General features: G+C 37.9%; 1 protein-coding gene across 42 annotated transcripts in view; it reads right to left on the minus strand.

Annotated features, from left to right (window-relative positions):
- ZBTB20 (zinc finger and BTB domain containing 20) overlaps window positions 1-17088 on the minus strand; it is a 770914-nt gene that overhangs the window by 344243 nt on the left and 409583 nt on the right. For all 42 annotated transcript variants that reach the window (XM_045436919.1, XM_045436927.1, XM_045436911.1 and 39 more), the window contains one exon: window positions 14706-14753. The gene's annotated coding sequence lies outside the window, so the exon portion shown is untranslated. The remainder of the gene's footprint in view (window positions 1-14705; window positions 14754-17088) is intronic.

The following is a 17088-nucleotide window of genomic DNA, read 5'->3' on the forward strand; positions in this document are numbered from 1 at the left end:
AATATCTGATTACACAAAATAGGTACTGAATGTATAATACAGTAAATTAGTATTAAAATGGTGTTGAAAAGTATTTAACAGTACTGCATGTGACTTATAATATAGATTTTAAGTAACAAAGTATGATTCAAAACAGTGTATATCATGTTTTACCAAAAATAAAAAGGCACAGAAAAAAAAAAAAACAAATAGAAAGCTATATCCCCAAAAAGTTTAAAAGGAAATTATTTCTGGGTGATTGTGGATGATTTTAATTGTCCTCTTGTATTTAATTCTATATATTTTACCATGCTTATATATCCTTTTCATAATAAGAAAAATAAAAAAGAATAGCTGGGACAGGAACATTCCTGATTGGTTGGTACAATACTGAGCAACAACATTCATAGAATTGTGTAAGATTCCACACTTGCTTAGAGATATAGCTTGAGTAGAACCCAAGGCTCCTCATTTTTAACTTAGTGTGTTTTCTCTGACACCCTATTCTCTACTCAGTGCTTATCTTTAAGAGGAATTCACAAGTAATCTATGAAGAAGACGTCTGGAGGGTGGTTAGAGATACTGTGATTGCAAATGTGTTATGAGCACACACAGGTGCTCTACCACGTCAAGGCTTCCTAAGTTGCTTAATGCAACTGTGTAAGCCATTTGTTTCTGAGTCCAAACCAATACCATATATGGAAGACTGATTTTCTCAAATTCTTCACACTCTTTCTGCAACAGAGCTGTACATCCACACAAAGCTCATGATTTTAGCATAACTCTCAGTAGTGTGTGTTAATGTGGGGAAGAGAGTATGTATCCCTGTACCCTAACTTTGAGTTTGGTCAAGTTACTTGCTTTGACCAATGGAATGTTGACAGAAATGCCATGAGTAGTGATTTGGCTTGACTTCTTATGCCCATGGAATTTGGAATAAGAAAACTTTGTCTTAAGTATCTGGTCTCTTCATCCTGAGTCCCAGAATGAAAAGCATGTAGAGAAGATATGAAACCAAATGCAGCCTAAAATAGTGGTACCCAGATGCCACATAGACCTGTAAGTGAGAAATAAATGTTTACAATTATAAGCTACTTAAATTTGGGGGTTATTTGTTATGTAGCATTATCACAGCAATAGCAAACTAGTACACAAACAACTATTAATGCAATCTGTGGTAGCAGGTTTTATAATGTGTGTGTGTGTGTGTGTGTGTGTATACTATGCACAGACACGTATGTATTATATATCTATATCTATCTATATATAGTATACATATTGTCTCTCTATATAGATATTTCTCTTCTCTCTCTCCCTCTCTCCCTCTCTCTCTCTCTCTCTCTCTCTCTCTATATATATATATATATATATAGACACACACACACACACCCCAAATGCCATATATATCCTGAGACAGATATATATATATATGCATACACACACAAGTGTAGAAAACCTGCCATCACAGATAGCATATAGATATAGATATAGACATAGCTATAGATATTGGTGTATACACACAGATATATATATATATATATATATATATATATATATAAAATGGTTGTCAGTAGAAAGTTCATAAGAGGAGAAGCTACTATGCTTTTTAGTTAGCCATGTATGTATTTTTCACATTTCACTGCACAGAAAAATCATCTAGGATTTTATTAAAACGCATGTTCTCATTTAGTAGGTCTGGAGTGAGGCCTCAGATTCTGTATTTCAAACAAATTCTTAGGTGATACTGATTTTACTAATATTTCTATACTCTGAGTAGTGAAGGCACAGAGGACAGATAACAATAGCCATATGTAGGAAATGGCCACAAACAAGGGAGACACTCTGCAACTAAGGATGGAAATAATTTTGATTACAATTTTTATCTTTATCTTATAATGAAACAATTCATGTAAAAGACAGAAGAATCAAAAGAAATGGGCCCCGTACACAAATCAGATGACAAATCCAGTTAATGGTGAGCATATATTCCCAGTCATAGATATAGATAGAGATATATAGATAGATATAGATATAGATGTAGATATAGATATATATAGATATAGATGGATACACATACACAAAATATGCCTACTAATGACTAGTACTAGAGTCCCCCTCCAACAGTGTAAATGTAGCATCTCAGTGCATTTTGGATGAACATATATACTGATAAACTTATAACCTGGTAGCACTCCCTTATGGAAAGCCTTACATATAAGTTCACTTTCTGAATTGTAGCTTTCTAATAGCAAACTTGTCTTTATTTGTCTATTTTCTCTTTTTGATACTTCATCTACTCTTCACTAATATCCACTGGATTAGTTGTCTTAGTTGGCTCAGGCTGCCATCATAAAATGCCATAGGCTTGGTAGCTTAAACAACAGAAATTTATTTTTCTCAGTTCTGGAGGATGAGAAGCCCAAGACCAAGATGCCAGCATGATTGAGTTCTGGTGAGAGGCCTCCTTCCACTCTGCAGATGGCCACCTTCTCACCATGTCTTCATATGGCACAGGGAGAGGAAGTTCTGGTGTCTCCTCCTCTTGTTAAAAGGAGCCTCCAGCATGCAGGCTCCACACTCATGACCTCATCTAAACCTAATTAGTCCCCAAAGACCCTACGTGCTAATACCATCACATGGGGGTAAGGGGAAGGGCTTCTACATATGGATTTTGGGAAGATACAAACATTCAGTCCATAACACTAGTACTTCTCAAGTTTTTTCAGGTCAGACATGCATAGAAAAGGGTAATATTGTCCTGGTCACTAAGATAAACTAGGAGAGATTTGGAGCTTTGGAGGAGGCTCTGCTGGGCTATGAAAGACCAACCCTTGGGCTCCAGCTATCACTAGGCCTCCTTGAGGGGATCCATAACCATCTCACATAATGTGGCAAATTACACACTGGTTAAGACCACAAACTCTTCAGCCCACAAACCACATTACCAATTACTGTCACTGTTTCTGAGCCTCATTTTGGATCTTTCATAATTGAGCTTATATTTTCTGGAAAACACTAGTATGGAAAGAGGTTTCCTAGGCAGTTGATCAATAACCACTACAGAAAAGATGAGAGAATTTAGAACATTATGCTGGAAGGCATAGTAAAAATTTCAAATAAGGCCACTTTGAAAAAACAGCAGATAAGATAGTTGACTTTTCTTGAAGAATATGTTTTTAAATGTTTATAACTTTATATATTTCTCCAGGTATCACAACAGATGCTAAGAAAGTAAATGGGAATCGCCATTTCTTCCTGAGGCAGATACTTGTTTCTTTTGGGGGGCAAATTCAGTAATTGCTCAAAGCTTATCTTCTCAGAATAAAAGCTTAAAACATTTTTGAAAAGTAGGGAAGGAAACAGTTTTCTTCCCACAGGAATATAACTAACATGAAACATCAGGTCCTTTGGTACTCCAATGCAGACAAAATAAACTAGTTGGGAAACTGAGGTGCCTTTTCTTGTAGTATTCTTTATCCTTCACATTCTTCAGTCCAGATTGGGTCATTGGGTTATAAGGAGGAGGCTTGTGGTGTTAGGGTGATCTTCCTGGTCACCACACTCTGGAAATAGCTTTAAAATATCCATTGTCTTGGACATTAAGAAGCATGAAGAGAGTTTCAAACTTCCCATCTCATTATTATTTGTGTTCCGGAGCCTAATAAATTTCTTTCACAGAAGCTGGACTCTTCCCTGGTGCTGACTATACATATTGTGGATCTTATGTTTCTGTCTAGAAAACAGGCACAAATAAGACTTCACCATGTTTTACTCTAGACTGGATTCACATGGACATAGAAACAAATATCCCCAAACAAGAGCCATTCAAAAGCCTGTTGAACTCGATCAGATATTTCAAATGGGAGCAGATACTGCCACACTTCCTATAGTATGATCCTAAAGTCCTCAACCTTTTCCCCCCACCTTGAGGTATGAGAAAGATGATATTTAGATTTTAACACATTCTCATGGGTTTATCTAGAGTTATTTGCAATTTCTGGAGTCCAAACTAAAATATTACCCATTGGTTCCCACTTAATAAAGCATGTTAGAAAACACAAGGGGCTCCTGAGTGGCTAAGTCAGTTAAGTGTCTGACTTCGGCTCAGGTCATTATCTCGCAGTTTGTGATTTTGAGCCCCGTGTCCAGCTCTGTGCTGACAGCTCAGAGCCTGGTGCCTCCTTCAGATTCTGTGTCTTCCTTTCTCTCTGCCCCTCCCCTGCTTGTTCTCTGTCTTTCTCTGTCTCTCAAAAATAAATAAGCACTAAAAAAAAAAAAAAAAAGAAAACACAAGTATATGAGGGTAACTGTATATAGGAAAAATATTGTTTTAATTTAATCTTTAAAAGAGTAAATTAAATACATGTACTTCATAAATTTATTATTCATAACAAATTTACTGTAACACATCTCATGCTTGATTGAAACACCAGTATTTCTTATTACTGACAATAAAAGTCATTGGTATAAATTATGAACTTATTCACTCATCCAACAAACATTAACTGAGCACTTACTATGTGTCAAGACAGTGCTAGGTACAGGAGACCACAGATGAATAAAACAATGTCTCTCCAAGTGTTAACACTTATTGATGTGAGTAATTGGGCATCTATTTGACTTTGGGAACCAGGCTATGAATGGGCAATAATTCACTATAGGTAGTAGACAATAGAGAAGAATATGCTGTGACCTGACTAATTAAAACACACAAACAAACAAAAAATCTGAGTACCTGTCTCATTTGGGGATCTTTCCAAAGAAGAGTTTTCAACAAGGACCTGGGTACAAGCTGTAATTTGGAAGGTGATCTCAGAAGGCAGGTGTGAAGGAGAGATTGGTGAGTCACAGAGGAAAACAAGGCAATGATAAAAATGTGTCAAAGTAACACCAGTTTACCAACTGGAGCATAATTCCATTTGCATCTCTGAGACTTGTACATAATGCCTCCAGAGTCACCCATCTGAAAGAAACAGGCTGGAACATTTTTTCTCCAGTTCTGTTAGAGAGTTTCTCCCATTATGCTCCCAGGGCATTAAGCTGCCAACCCAATTTCCCCAATCCAGTGTAGATTTATTGAGCTCCCCTAGCCATGGAAAAGATCCTGGGAAAAACACTCCTGATGTGGGAGTCTGGGCTAACACAGAACTGCTCCAAGTGTAGCAGAAATCAGAGGTGAGGTGAAGGGCTGAGGTAAGTGTCAGCCATATCTGCTAGACTAGCTTCTAAAGACTTCTGGGGAGTGGGGCACACTATATTGCAGCCTGATCTAGCAGCCCCTAAAGGATGGTCTGGGGAAGGTTAGAATGACATCTTTTTACTAATTATATTCCACATAAAGTGTCTCTGACTCCTGTAAGAAGTCAAACTTTGCGACAGTAAATCCTGACACTGCCCAGGTAAGAAATAGAAAAATGATGATTTGCTAATCGGCTTACCTGATTCTCTGGCTAGAATGTCAAGATTGGACTCAGCAGTTCTTGTGAAAATCCTGACACTCATTCACCAATTATCCCCTAGAAGTTGATATGTATCGATCTCCCTGTGTTTCAGCGAAGAAATCCTTGAAGTGCTTTAAGGAGATTTTCCAAAAATGGTGGTACATTTTTGCATCATTTTGTCATGGCTGGACCTATTGAAAAACTTCCTGCACTCTGAATTCGTGGCAGTAATATCTATGTTGCTGTATTTGGCTTGTATTTTTTGTTGTTTTGTTTTGTATTAAAGTGGAGAAGAAATGGGTAAAGATTAAATATTGTATCTAAATGTATTAAGCTTGAAGGCTTTCAGTGTAAATGAGAAGGTTTATAGGAAGTTATTCAGACCTTTAAGCTTCCATAAACGTTTCATCATTGCTGACAATATCCACTTTAGGTAACCCTGCGCAAGCAGTTCCTGTGTTGCTATAAGGGTGAAGGGGAGTTTTTTGTGCAATTCACCAATCAGGGTAGGAGTCTGCTGGAGAAAATTTGGTTCGGGGGCCCAGAGCATAAGGTTAAACAATAGATACTTCTGTGGTGACCGGAGAATTGATAGACCCCTCTTTCTTTTATCATAATGTATAAGGGAAAGAACTGTATTCCTAATCCTTAGAAAATGTAGTGGTGGTGGTGGCAGGTAGCTAATGGTCCCTTATATGAACATATGTGGCCTCCCTGTGACAATGATAGGCAAGTCTTTAAAAAAAAAAAAAAAAAGCTCTGAAAAAAAACAAAGAAAGAAAAGCCCCACAGACCATTTAGGCTCTGTCAGTGGTTCCATCCTGAGACATCAAATCCAGTTGCACAGAAACCAAATGTCAATATTTCCAAAGCTCTTTCCATCTTGTATCCCACTTCCTTTCTCTTTTGTGCTTTTTCATCCTCTTTCTTCTTCTCTATTCCCTTGAACCTCTGTTTCACTCTTTCTCCCATTTGTGCTCACTTCCCCCACCATTAGTCAGGCCATAATCTGTTCATCCCCAAAGAGGCTTCAGTGATGGAAAAGAAAGGGCTTCAAACAAAGCCACTGTCTAGGACGGAGAGCTCCAGAGGCTGGGGAAGTGCCACTGGGGCAAAGCCTGAGGACGGGGCACCCACTGCTCGGAGGCTCTTCACCCAACAGGCGATTAGGCTTCAGTGGGCTTGATAGCTGTACCAAGCCTGGTGATTTCAAAGCTTTCAGGGGCTGACAAGGACTTGCTAATTTCAAACTTTCTAACCAATTACAACCACAAAGAACTCAGGACAATCATCAGTGAGCAGAATGAAACTGCTGGAGCTGAGCAGCCCTTTCAGGTTTCACTCTTGTGGGTCCGCCACACTGCGTGCAGCTCAGACTCTGCCTCAGCGAGTAAATAAAAATACACTATAAAACAAAAACACACACACTGGGTCCCGCTTGCTGTCTTGTTCCCGGTAGTTGGGCATGGAGGAACCCTGTCCTGCATGTAGTCCGTTAATTTCTGATGGTGTTAATTAAAAACTTTTGATGCTGGTTTGAATGGAAAATACCTCAAACAGTGTTTCCTTTATTGAAACACCAAGTTCCAAGTCTTGGATTATTAGGTTAAGCTCTGTCACAGCAGTGAGACCAACATAAATGCTTTTCATACCATTTGACTAATAATAATAATAATAATAATAATAATAATAATAATAATATATTATATAAATGATAATTATTTCATTAATAATAATGAAAAGAAAGAAGAGAGACTGTTTAGGTTGAAACTCCCTTATTTCAACCTGTTTTTTCCTTTTAGAACTAAATTGAAAATCCGGGTCCCTGAATGTAGAACATATGATATTTTAAAAATCTTTTTTCAAATCCTTACAGAACATTCAAATCACCCAATGTTCCAGGACCTGAATTTTTTATATTTTAAAATGGGGAAAGCTGCTTAAAATAAGTGAATCAGCTGCTAAGTGATTTCTCTCTGTCTCTTCCCCTACTCTCTTTTGAGAGGCTGAAAAAAATGCTTAAAATGGTATATGCAATTGATATGTGCTGCTTAAGAAGCTTAATATAATTACTGAGGACTCAGACTTTCTATTTAAAATGAAGAGAGGCTGGGGCAATAGAAACTATGGGTTGTGAGTATTCCTCCCTCATGAGGTGTGGAAAAGGTTTCCAAATGTTTAATCCACGGAGCAAAGGAAGGGGTGTAAAGTAGTTATCCGCAGATCTCTCTGTCCTCCTAGTAAACCTCGGGAAACCTGGGAAACCCTACTAGTGATGCCAGGACCCAGCAGGACAGGTACCGAGAAGGAAGTGAGCAAATAAAAATGCATCTCTGCAATCCAGTGCTTTTGTGAAGTTCTAAGCAAACCACCAAAACGTTCTGATTGGTTTCTGAGACTCTCCTCTAATTTAATTTTTCAGTCGCTCTTCCCACTTGTACCGGGGCCTGAAGCTTTGGATGTCCAGTCAGAGAGGCCCTATAAACGTCATTGCACAGATGCCCTTTTCTCTCTTGTGCCTTCATATACTTCACTTTCTCTACCATTTTTCATCTCCCAATCTGTTTATTCATGCTGTCTGCAACATCAACTGAATCCTTGAGGGACGACAAAACTTTCCTTTTTTACCCTGAAGGTCTTCATCAGTCTTATTCTTGTTTTGATCTACATATCCCTGAAGTGGATGAAGTTCTCCATAAAGGAGAAGCATTCTGGCAAATCTCCTTCCCTTCCCTCCCTAACCGCAGGCTGCATTGACCTCACCCTCTTCAAACAGTTTGCAGAACCGGCCTCTCAGCCTGATGTGACATGATGGTGATCCTTCAGCAACATCAACAACAGTCACAGACAACCCTCCTTGTGAAGCACGCGAGGGGAATATGCAGAGCAATGGAAAGAGCTAAAACTCCAAAGGGGACGTAGGCCTGAGCAAACCACAGCATGAGTCTATTCACAAAATTTATGAATTTTCCTGAGTAAATTGACAGGCGATATTGTCTACAAAGGACTAGTAAATGTAAATTAACGAACAGATATGTAGCAAATGAGTGCGTTTAAAGATGATTTCCAGCTGAAATGATTTTTCTTCCTAGAGACCAAGTTTTTGTTAAACTTAATCCTACTCTCTTCCCTCTCCAGCAACAGAAACATCTGGTCGGTTTTAGATTCCCCTTGGATTTCCAACTTCAAAGGGAATTATAAAGAATAACAAATTCATGTACCGGCACTAAAAAAAAATTAGAGCAGCAGGAGAGAATGGTAAAATTGTCCTTATTTGACTGCTAGTGACAGGCGCCACAGGCAGAACTATGAGAAAAGACAAAGGCAAGATCACCGGTTGACAACCAGAGTTCCTAGAAGGGACAGAATCTTTGGCTTCATGCAAATATGCACAGGGCCCTTAGCAATCTATAAGGAAACTTCTCCGTGCTTAAATGAGGAAAAAAAAATTAAAGGAGTTAGGAGGGAAGGAGGGAAGGAAGGAAGGAAGGAGGGAGGAAAGGAAGGACAGCAGGAGAGAGGGAAGGCAAGAAGGAAGGAAGGAAGGAAGGAAGGAAGGAAGGAAGGAAGGAAGGAAGGGAGGAAGGAAGGAGTGATGGAAGGAGGGAAGGAAGGAGAGAGGGAGGAAAGGAAGGAAGGAGGGAAGGAAGGAGGGAAGGAAGGAGGGAAGAAAGGGTAAGTGAGTTCACATTTACCTGTCACATAGTAAGCATTAGCAAAAGTTTGTTCAAAGAATGGCATGGAGAATGTCTTAAGGACTCAGCCTCTGGGTTTTTTATTCTATCTACAGAAAACTGTGAGTTCTGATTCCACCAAGAGCTATAGAAGCCATGTCAGAAGTAACTTGGGCTCCTAAGAATCCGCTAGAACCATCATTTCCTCCTAAAAGATAGACCTCCAAGAGTCTCAAAATTAGTCTCTGTTTCTTCCTTGCTCTGGATCTTTATCAAAGGATGGCCAGAAATCAAAGTCCTCCAGGAGTGGAGGACTAGGGCTTGAATGAACTATTGATATTGGCAGTTGTGCTAAATTATGCTTGACATCACTTTATAGGACTGGATTTATCTTTCTCTTCTGTCATTTCCCTAGCAAAACTGCAACATACTTCTTAGAGTGCAGGTCTTGATATAATGAAACATTAGAAAATTAGAGAACAGTTAGAGAAAGTACAATTTTGCCATTATAATTAACTCTTACAAAGAGCCTCGTTCCTGTTTTATGTACAACGTATACCACAACAACAATAAAAATAAACAAGACATGATTAACCAATCAACTTGTTTGTGGACAGAGAAACAGTTAAGGGCTAAAATGTCCTTAAATAATTCATTATAAAAGTCTTTAAACTGAGTGTTCAGAGGTTACAGTTCCCCACATCACAAATACATTAGGTTGATTCACAGAGTCGTCATCAAAAACCAAAAAGTAAATTACTTTTGGCCAAAAAGTATATATCAACAACATGTTAAGAATATTTCACACAAGAGGACAGAACACACAGAACCAATTCCCTGTGGACCCTAGCACAGTTTGCAAATGGAGCAGTCCCCCAAAGAGAAGACCATCTCCAAAGTATGTTGTTTATATCACAGGTTTTGAGTAATTTCTAATGAAGGAAGAGAAAGTTAAGCCTTCTCTTCAGCATTTCCAATGTAAAGTGACTGTGCTGGCTGCAAAATCATCTTGAATGTCTGTCTTGAATGGGGTATTCAGTCTTCCCTCATCACTCCAGGTAAAGCAGGATCACCCAGTATCTCACTCAGAGAATGTCATAATTCATCCTTATGGTAATTGCACATGATGATGTATTACATATCCAATAAAGTTTATCCAGAAAATACACCAACTTCGGGAAACATGGATATGATGATATAAATAAACTGTTTTTTTTTTTCCTTTTGCAACTATCTGTGTCTTTGGCCTAAAATGAAAATCCTGGCTTGATGCAGGCATTTGCAAAGGATTCTCTGCCCTATATAAGCAGAATCATCCACCAATGATTCTGAACTTACATAGGGGGAAAGGTGTAGAGGATATGGAGTACTACTTTATTCCAAGAAATGCTGTTTTATAGCTTCAGGGTACATACAGTCACAAATGTAACAACAATTGAACAAACACCAGACCCAAAGGCCAAGCATAAGGAAACCTCATACACATATCAAGAAGCAAACACTATCATTAATAATAATAATTATTATTATAGTTATTATCAGAATGAGGCATTGATGGTTCACTTGGGTGCAGTGTATAATACATTAGCTAGAGAGAACCAAGGGCAAACTTCTTCTTATCTTTAAAAGGCAGTTTATATTCTGGTTTATATGACATGAGCTATATAATTAACACACATAAGAAAAGGATGCAGGAAGAAGTGAAGACTTACGCCTTTATTACACTTGTCTTGTTGTTAATATCAATCTTAAAAATAATGATGAAAAGGTTAGCTGTTTTACAATATGGATGTTATGGGGTATGGTAAAATGTCTTTGCAGCTTTAAAATAGTGGCTAGTTCCTACCTCTTTCCTTAGAATGCCTGGCTCAATGCCAAGCTATCAGATTGTTTCCTGACCTTTTGAGGACATTTTAATGGTAGTAATGTCAGATCAGGGTAAAGGAGAAATAGAGAGGATCAGAAGACCGAGGGGAAAAATGAAATGGAAAGAAAAAAGTTTGCATTGTTTACACCATCCAGTCCGGCAAATTTTACAGATGCATTCTGTTTGCTTGGGATAGTTTATTGCTTATGTTATTTCTTTTCTTTTCTTTTCTTTCTTTTTTTTTTCAAATGTGCTTTCCTCTACCAACTTTGGCTGAAAATACTTTGTATGTGTCCATACTGTAAGCCGTCATATTTTTCTAGAGATTTAGTGTAGTTGGAGAAGCTCTTTTTTTTTTTTTTTCTTCCCCAAGGGTTATGCACATCAATATTCTAGCTACTCACTTTCGAGGCCAATGGAAAATGTGCTCCTAAGATTAAATAGACCTGAGTAACACATAAATCCAGTTTATACTGATGCAGTATGTTACATAGTTACTCACATCCTGAATTTCTGATGAGTGGAATATACCTTTTGGACAACACACTGCTACTGAACCGACACTGACTGCAGTTCAAAGATGGCGAGCAGGACTAAACCCTAAGTATAGGTTCTCTATGGAGAGTCTAATTTGCCCAGAGCCCTCATCATCTGTGGAGCTCTGTGTATAAAGGATCTAGTCTACCAACAGAAAACTAGGTTCTTTAAACATTCTTAGAGTAAACTAGAACAATACATATAAGCACATAGGGAGTGCCTTTTTTTTATACAATGAACCATCTCCTTTGACCCTCACTTCCCCAAATACAGCGCTTTTCTTTTTTTTAATTATTCAGACTATTAATATATAATTCCTCCCTTTTCAGACTTTGTAAATGCCCTCTTAGGAAGAAACCTTTCCTTTCTGCCAATATATCTTTAAAAAACCCGATACTTTTAAATCCAGTGTTAGGTCTGGATTAAGTAGGTTGGCCACATTGATCCACTATGGGTTGGCTGTAACCATGCTGGACTTCTAGTCAGAGCACTATGTTTTCCTTTCACCTCAGATACAGAATTGTATATAACACAGTGTACATCCCGTCATGAGTCTAACTAATGCTATACAGAACTAGCAGCAAATTATCATCCTAAATTTGAGGCAAGTAAAAAAAAAAAATGTCAAAGAAAAGTTCCCCCATGAAACCTAGCCAAATGTGTGAAATGTCTCTCTAGTCAACCAAATTGCGCTTTGGCTTACAGATGCATCTAAGAATATTACGAAACACTCTGCTGAGATTTTCTAATCAATTGTTACGTTTTAGGAAACATAATGGCAGTATACTCAGAAGAAAAATACTCCTATATATAATGATTAGAACTATTTATCTCAATATTTATAACATTAACATATGAAAATGTCCTTGTGGGCCCAAAATATTTATGGACTAAATTCTGTGATGTCTGGGGTTTGCTTCAAAGTAACATGGTAGTAGAATGGGAAAATGGCAGGCCACGAGTTCATCATTGTGCAAGCTAAGTGATGGGCACATGGGAGTTCGCTACAGTAATGTCTACATTCGTGTATTTGAAAGTTTTCATGATAAAAAGTTCAAAAATATATACTGATTTAAACTTTCATTCTTTTACTCATTACTGATTGATTTTGATTGATTCATCTACTCTTTGTATGCAAGATATTGTGGAAATGTGAAAAGTAAAACAAAACAGCCAAAATGCTCTTGTCGGACACTTAGGTTAAATAAGCAATTCCTCTTCAGGAATGAATATATATATATATATATATATATATATATAGAGAGAGAGAGAGAGAGAGAGAGAGACCCACCCACACACACACACACACACACACACACACATACACACACACACATTCGTAAAATGATGTTTATAAGAACCATGTAATTACATGTAAAATTCTTAGGTTAAATTTTGAAATTCTGTAGAAAGTACGTTTACAGCATGTTTTTAAAAATATATATATCCTCAGGGAAAAAATGAGAGTAAAGAAATACATCAAATGGTTACTAATGATTGGATTTAAATTATAGAAATAATTACTTGTATTTTTCTTCATTTTACTCCTATGTGTTTTTCCAAATTATTTTTAATGAACATGTATCATTTTAAAATGAAAATAAATATTTATTCATTACTGGATAAGATGTGCTCTCCTTTCCCAGGGAGCTTTTCACTAAAAACAGAGAAACTGCAAACACACAGCTTTGCCCAGATACTTTAAATCTTCATACCTAGAAGCGAAATACACCCACAGGAAAAGAAACGTCAATACAGATTTTATCTGATCATAGAAACATAAAGAGCTTTCTGTGTGTTGGACAGAAATAGGGGAGGAACCAGTTTCTCTGCAAGCCAGAAAGAGTGTGAAATTCAGGCCATTTTGTGATGAGATCCTTTAGCCATGAAAGCAATGGGAGCAACAAATTAAAGTTACCAAATAAGCCTGTCCCTGGACTCAGGCTGCTCACACTGATACGCGCGTTTCTTTTTAGTCAGTGTAACAAATAAAGCGTGGGAATGCACATGGGGTGGTGGGGGTAGTTACAATCCTAAAGGCTTGAGGCCTTCGCTGGTGAGATGGATATGTTCAGAGGTAGATGTGCGACAGAATTAGGAACAAAAATACAGCGACAGCTATGGATTATGTGCCATGGATACAGAAAGTCCCTGTTAGAAAGCTATCTTTATTGCCCCAAGAGATTATTTTCCCCATTTTATGCACATTCATATAAAGTGAAGTCAAGAGTGTAACTTTTAAAAGTTTGGATGAATATGATGTTCATGACTAACTCGGCCTGGCTGGAGCCAGACAGAGTCTCATCAGATGCCAAGCAAGTCACCCCCTTTCGTCTTCCTCCCTCTCATTTCAGGGCAGGCCAGCCTCTACAAATTCAGCTTTTATGCTCTTTCAGACTTGATGATGCTCTGCGAATATACCCTCAGTCCTGACCTGCACTCTTCCTCTCAGCCACTGACATCTCAAGAAATCAAGAAGGCCACAGTCCCAACCTTCCAGAAACTTCACACATTTCCACTAAAAGACATGTAGACCTCAAAGTTTTCAAAGCGAGGCTCACTTGCAGCTCTGGTCTTGGCCCTATTAATTCATTAAAAAGGTGGCTATCCATATTCGTGCTCCTAAAGGACATTTTTCCTCTTCCATTTGTGGGTGTGCACAAGAGCAATCAGGTCTGATTTTCAGATTGGTTCAAATGAAGCAAATGCATTTCAAATGTTTCGCCTATCATAGAATAATAATAAGTAGTTGAAAGCATCACAAAATGTGTTTGGAAGGTTCTGTGTTTGTTTGTTTAATGCCAAAGCGTCCGATGTTCCACATGGAAAATATCCACATGGAGACGTCCATTGAGGTGTCTCCTTTGGAAATATATATCTCCAGAGAGCCTGCCAAACAAGGCCTTTGAATGCTTCCACCTCTGCGTAGCAAAATCATTGTGAAATGTTCGTTGAAATCTGTGATCGTAGGTACTTGGGATCACATGTCTTATCATTCTAAATGATGGTATTTCAAATGAACAAACTGGATATAAAATATGTACCGCTCACCAATGTCAAAATACGTTCTGTTCAAATAGTACTTGGAGGTGGTGGACACACCACAGCCTTCAGGTTGAATTCTTTCAGAGGCTGGGAGAAGTGTACTTGACTTCTTTGCACCACAATATTCTAGACTGTCATTTAGAAATAATGAAAGTTACTTACCAGACAGCAATGTTGTGAGAAATATCCAGTTAGTGATGGTGAAACATTCTGAAATGAAAAGAATACGGTCAACCCTGGGTATTTAATAAATGTATGACAACACGGTGATCATGTAAAATTAACCCATTCGCCTCTCACATTGGGACGGTGCCTCGGTGACACTGTAGGAAGAGTAAAGGATGCTTCCTTTTGGAAGGAACATACAAGGGTTTGCTGAGAAGGTGACGAGTGCAACAGTCTGCATATTCAGCTCGAAGGGCTCCAGCCAGTTGCAACTAGTTGTGAAAGACTTGCTGCCCATTTCTGCAAATGCACTGTAACTTGTATTGGGAAAGTTATGTTTTATGGTTAATTATCCATGGTCTGTTTGAAAAAATAAATCAAACCATTGTGAACCACCAGGATTTGCAGCTCCATTTGAACTTTACTGTACTTTTGATTAAACATTTTGTAAATAAAAACAAACTGGTTTCTTCTTGTTTTTGGTTGCTTGTTACTTGTGTTCTGGATATAAATATTGCGGCAGTGGTGGGAGAGCAAGTTATGGATTATTTACCCCCTGGTTTCATGAGTTGTGAGTTACTGGCCTTATTCTCCTTCATGAGCATAAATAAATGTATAGTATTATATTCCAAGTCCTGTAAGACAAATGGAACGAGTCAACTGAAACCTTTTAAAACCAAAACCTTTTATGCTAAGTCACAGAGCAACAAAACAAACCCCAAATTAACATTTAAAAAGATTCTACTGTGGAGCAACGAAATCCCCCAATATTATATAATCTGCATTTTAAAAACTGCTTGCCTAACAAGCAGCAGTCTATCAATAATTCCAAATGCTTGTTTTTTTCTCTACTTTTATAATTTAGAAGCCATAGATGGTTTATCAGAGATCACCTCCCACCCCCAAAATCATCACCAGAATGACGCCTTGAAAATAACCAGCATAACTAACCGAAGCCAACATAGATTTAGAAAGATCTGGAATTATTGTAACTAAAAGTAATGAAACTACGTAAAAGAAAAACTATATAAATTTGTCTATATTCATCATCCTAAGACTTATATAAATAAAAGAAATCTAAAAAATAATTGTCCAGGGAAAATGAGAAAAGCCAAGATTCAAAGGACCCTGTAGCACAGTGCAAGAGGAATATGTTTGAGACCCAGAATTTCCTAAGTTCCTGACACATCTGCATATGAAACTTAATGAGAACCACCAAAGTAGCTTGCCAAAAATTATGTTTTTTTAAATGACCCACTGTTTGCAGCACTGACCAATGAAAAGGACCTCTAGGAAATACACAAAATTGCCTTCTGCAATTTGCTACTTTTATAAAGACAGAGGCAGGATAATAAGGGGTTTCTTATAAAATGGGGTGATCTGTCCATTGCTGGGACTTGAGCGCTGCATCTGACTTCATCTTATCCCTTTACTCCTCTCGTGGCTTACTGCTCACCTGCATAAGCACTGGGAGGAAAGTGCCATAGCAGGTCCCTCATCAGCTCATAAAAACGTGGTGAAATATTTATGAAGGGGCTACTATATGCTACTATATGCACAACTAGAGTAATTCTGTTTGGAAAGGTAAATCAGTGGCTAAGGGTCTTGTCACAGCATTTAAAAATATCTATTACTAATGCCAACAGCAAGGAGAAGTTAGGTTGAAAGTGTTGTGAAGGACTTCTGAAAAATGAGAAAATGTTTAAAACTCTCCCTAGCTTCTCGCATGTCCTGGGAACATAAGGTGTAGGCCTGCTAGCCCTTCTTAGCCCGGATCCCATATTACAAAAGAAAAACTAGAAGTGGCCTGTTTCCAGGGCCCTGGTTACAATTGAAAATGAAGGCTGAACGGAATTAGTTGGCAGCCATTGGACGCCGGAAGGTCAATTCTGCCCTAAGTATGGTCCAGAGAGTGTAAAAACCCACCGAGATGAAAATGGAAAACTATTCTGAGAAACAGGCAGAAAAAAAGTTCAAAGATATTTTACTTCAACACATTTTCCTCTATTTCTTTTATGATACATGCTTCCAACTATTTTGACAACCAAGAAAATGCTCATCGATAGAGTTCTAAGTTGTCTTTTAAATCGTTCCCTGCATACAGAGTGTTACAGAGCGCTGGTTACTGAGGAATAATCTTGTTCAAATTGTATTATAAAGTATGGTATTTTACATGATGCAGGTATATACAAACCGAATTGTATACTGGAATCTAAACTCAGCTATAACACATGTAGAGGGACACTTAGAAAAAATATACATAGGAGTATGTTTTCCTGGTGAAAGACTATTCTGATTGACTGTCATTATTTTTCCATAAACAAATCTACCTGAGCCATAGATTTTTTTAAAGACAAAAACCAGGAAGTGTATTTATAAA

Source organism: Leopardus geoffroyi, chromosome C2, assembly GCF_018350155.1.
Source record: "Leopardus geoffroyi isolate Oge1 chromosome C2, O.geoffroyi_Oge1_pat1.0, whole genome shotgun sequence".
Classification (NCBI taxonomy): domain Eukaryota; kingdom Metazoa; phylum Chordata; class Mammalia; order Carnivora; family Felidae; genus Leopardus; species Leopardus geoffroyi.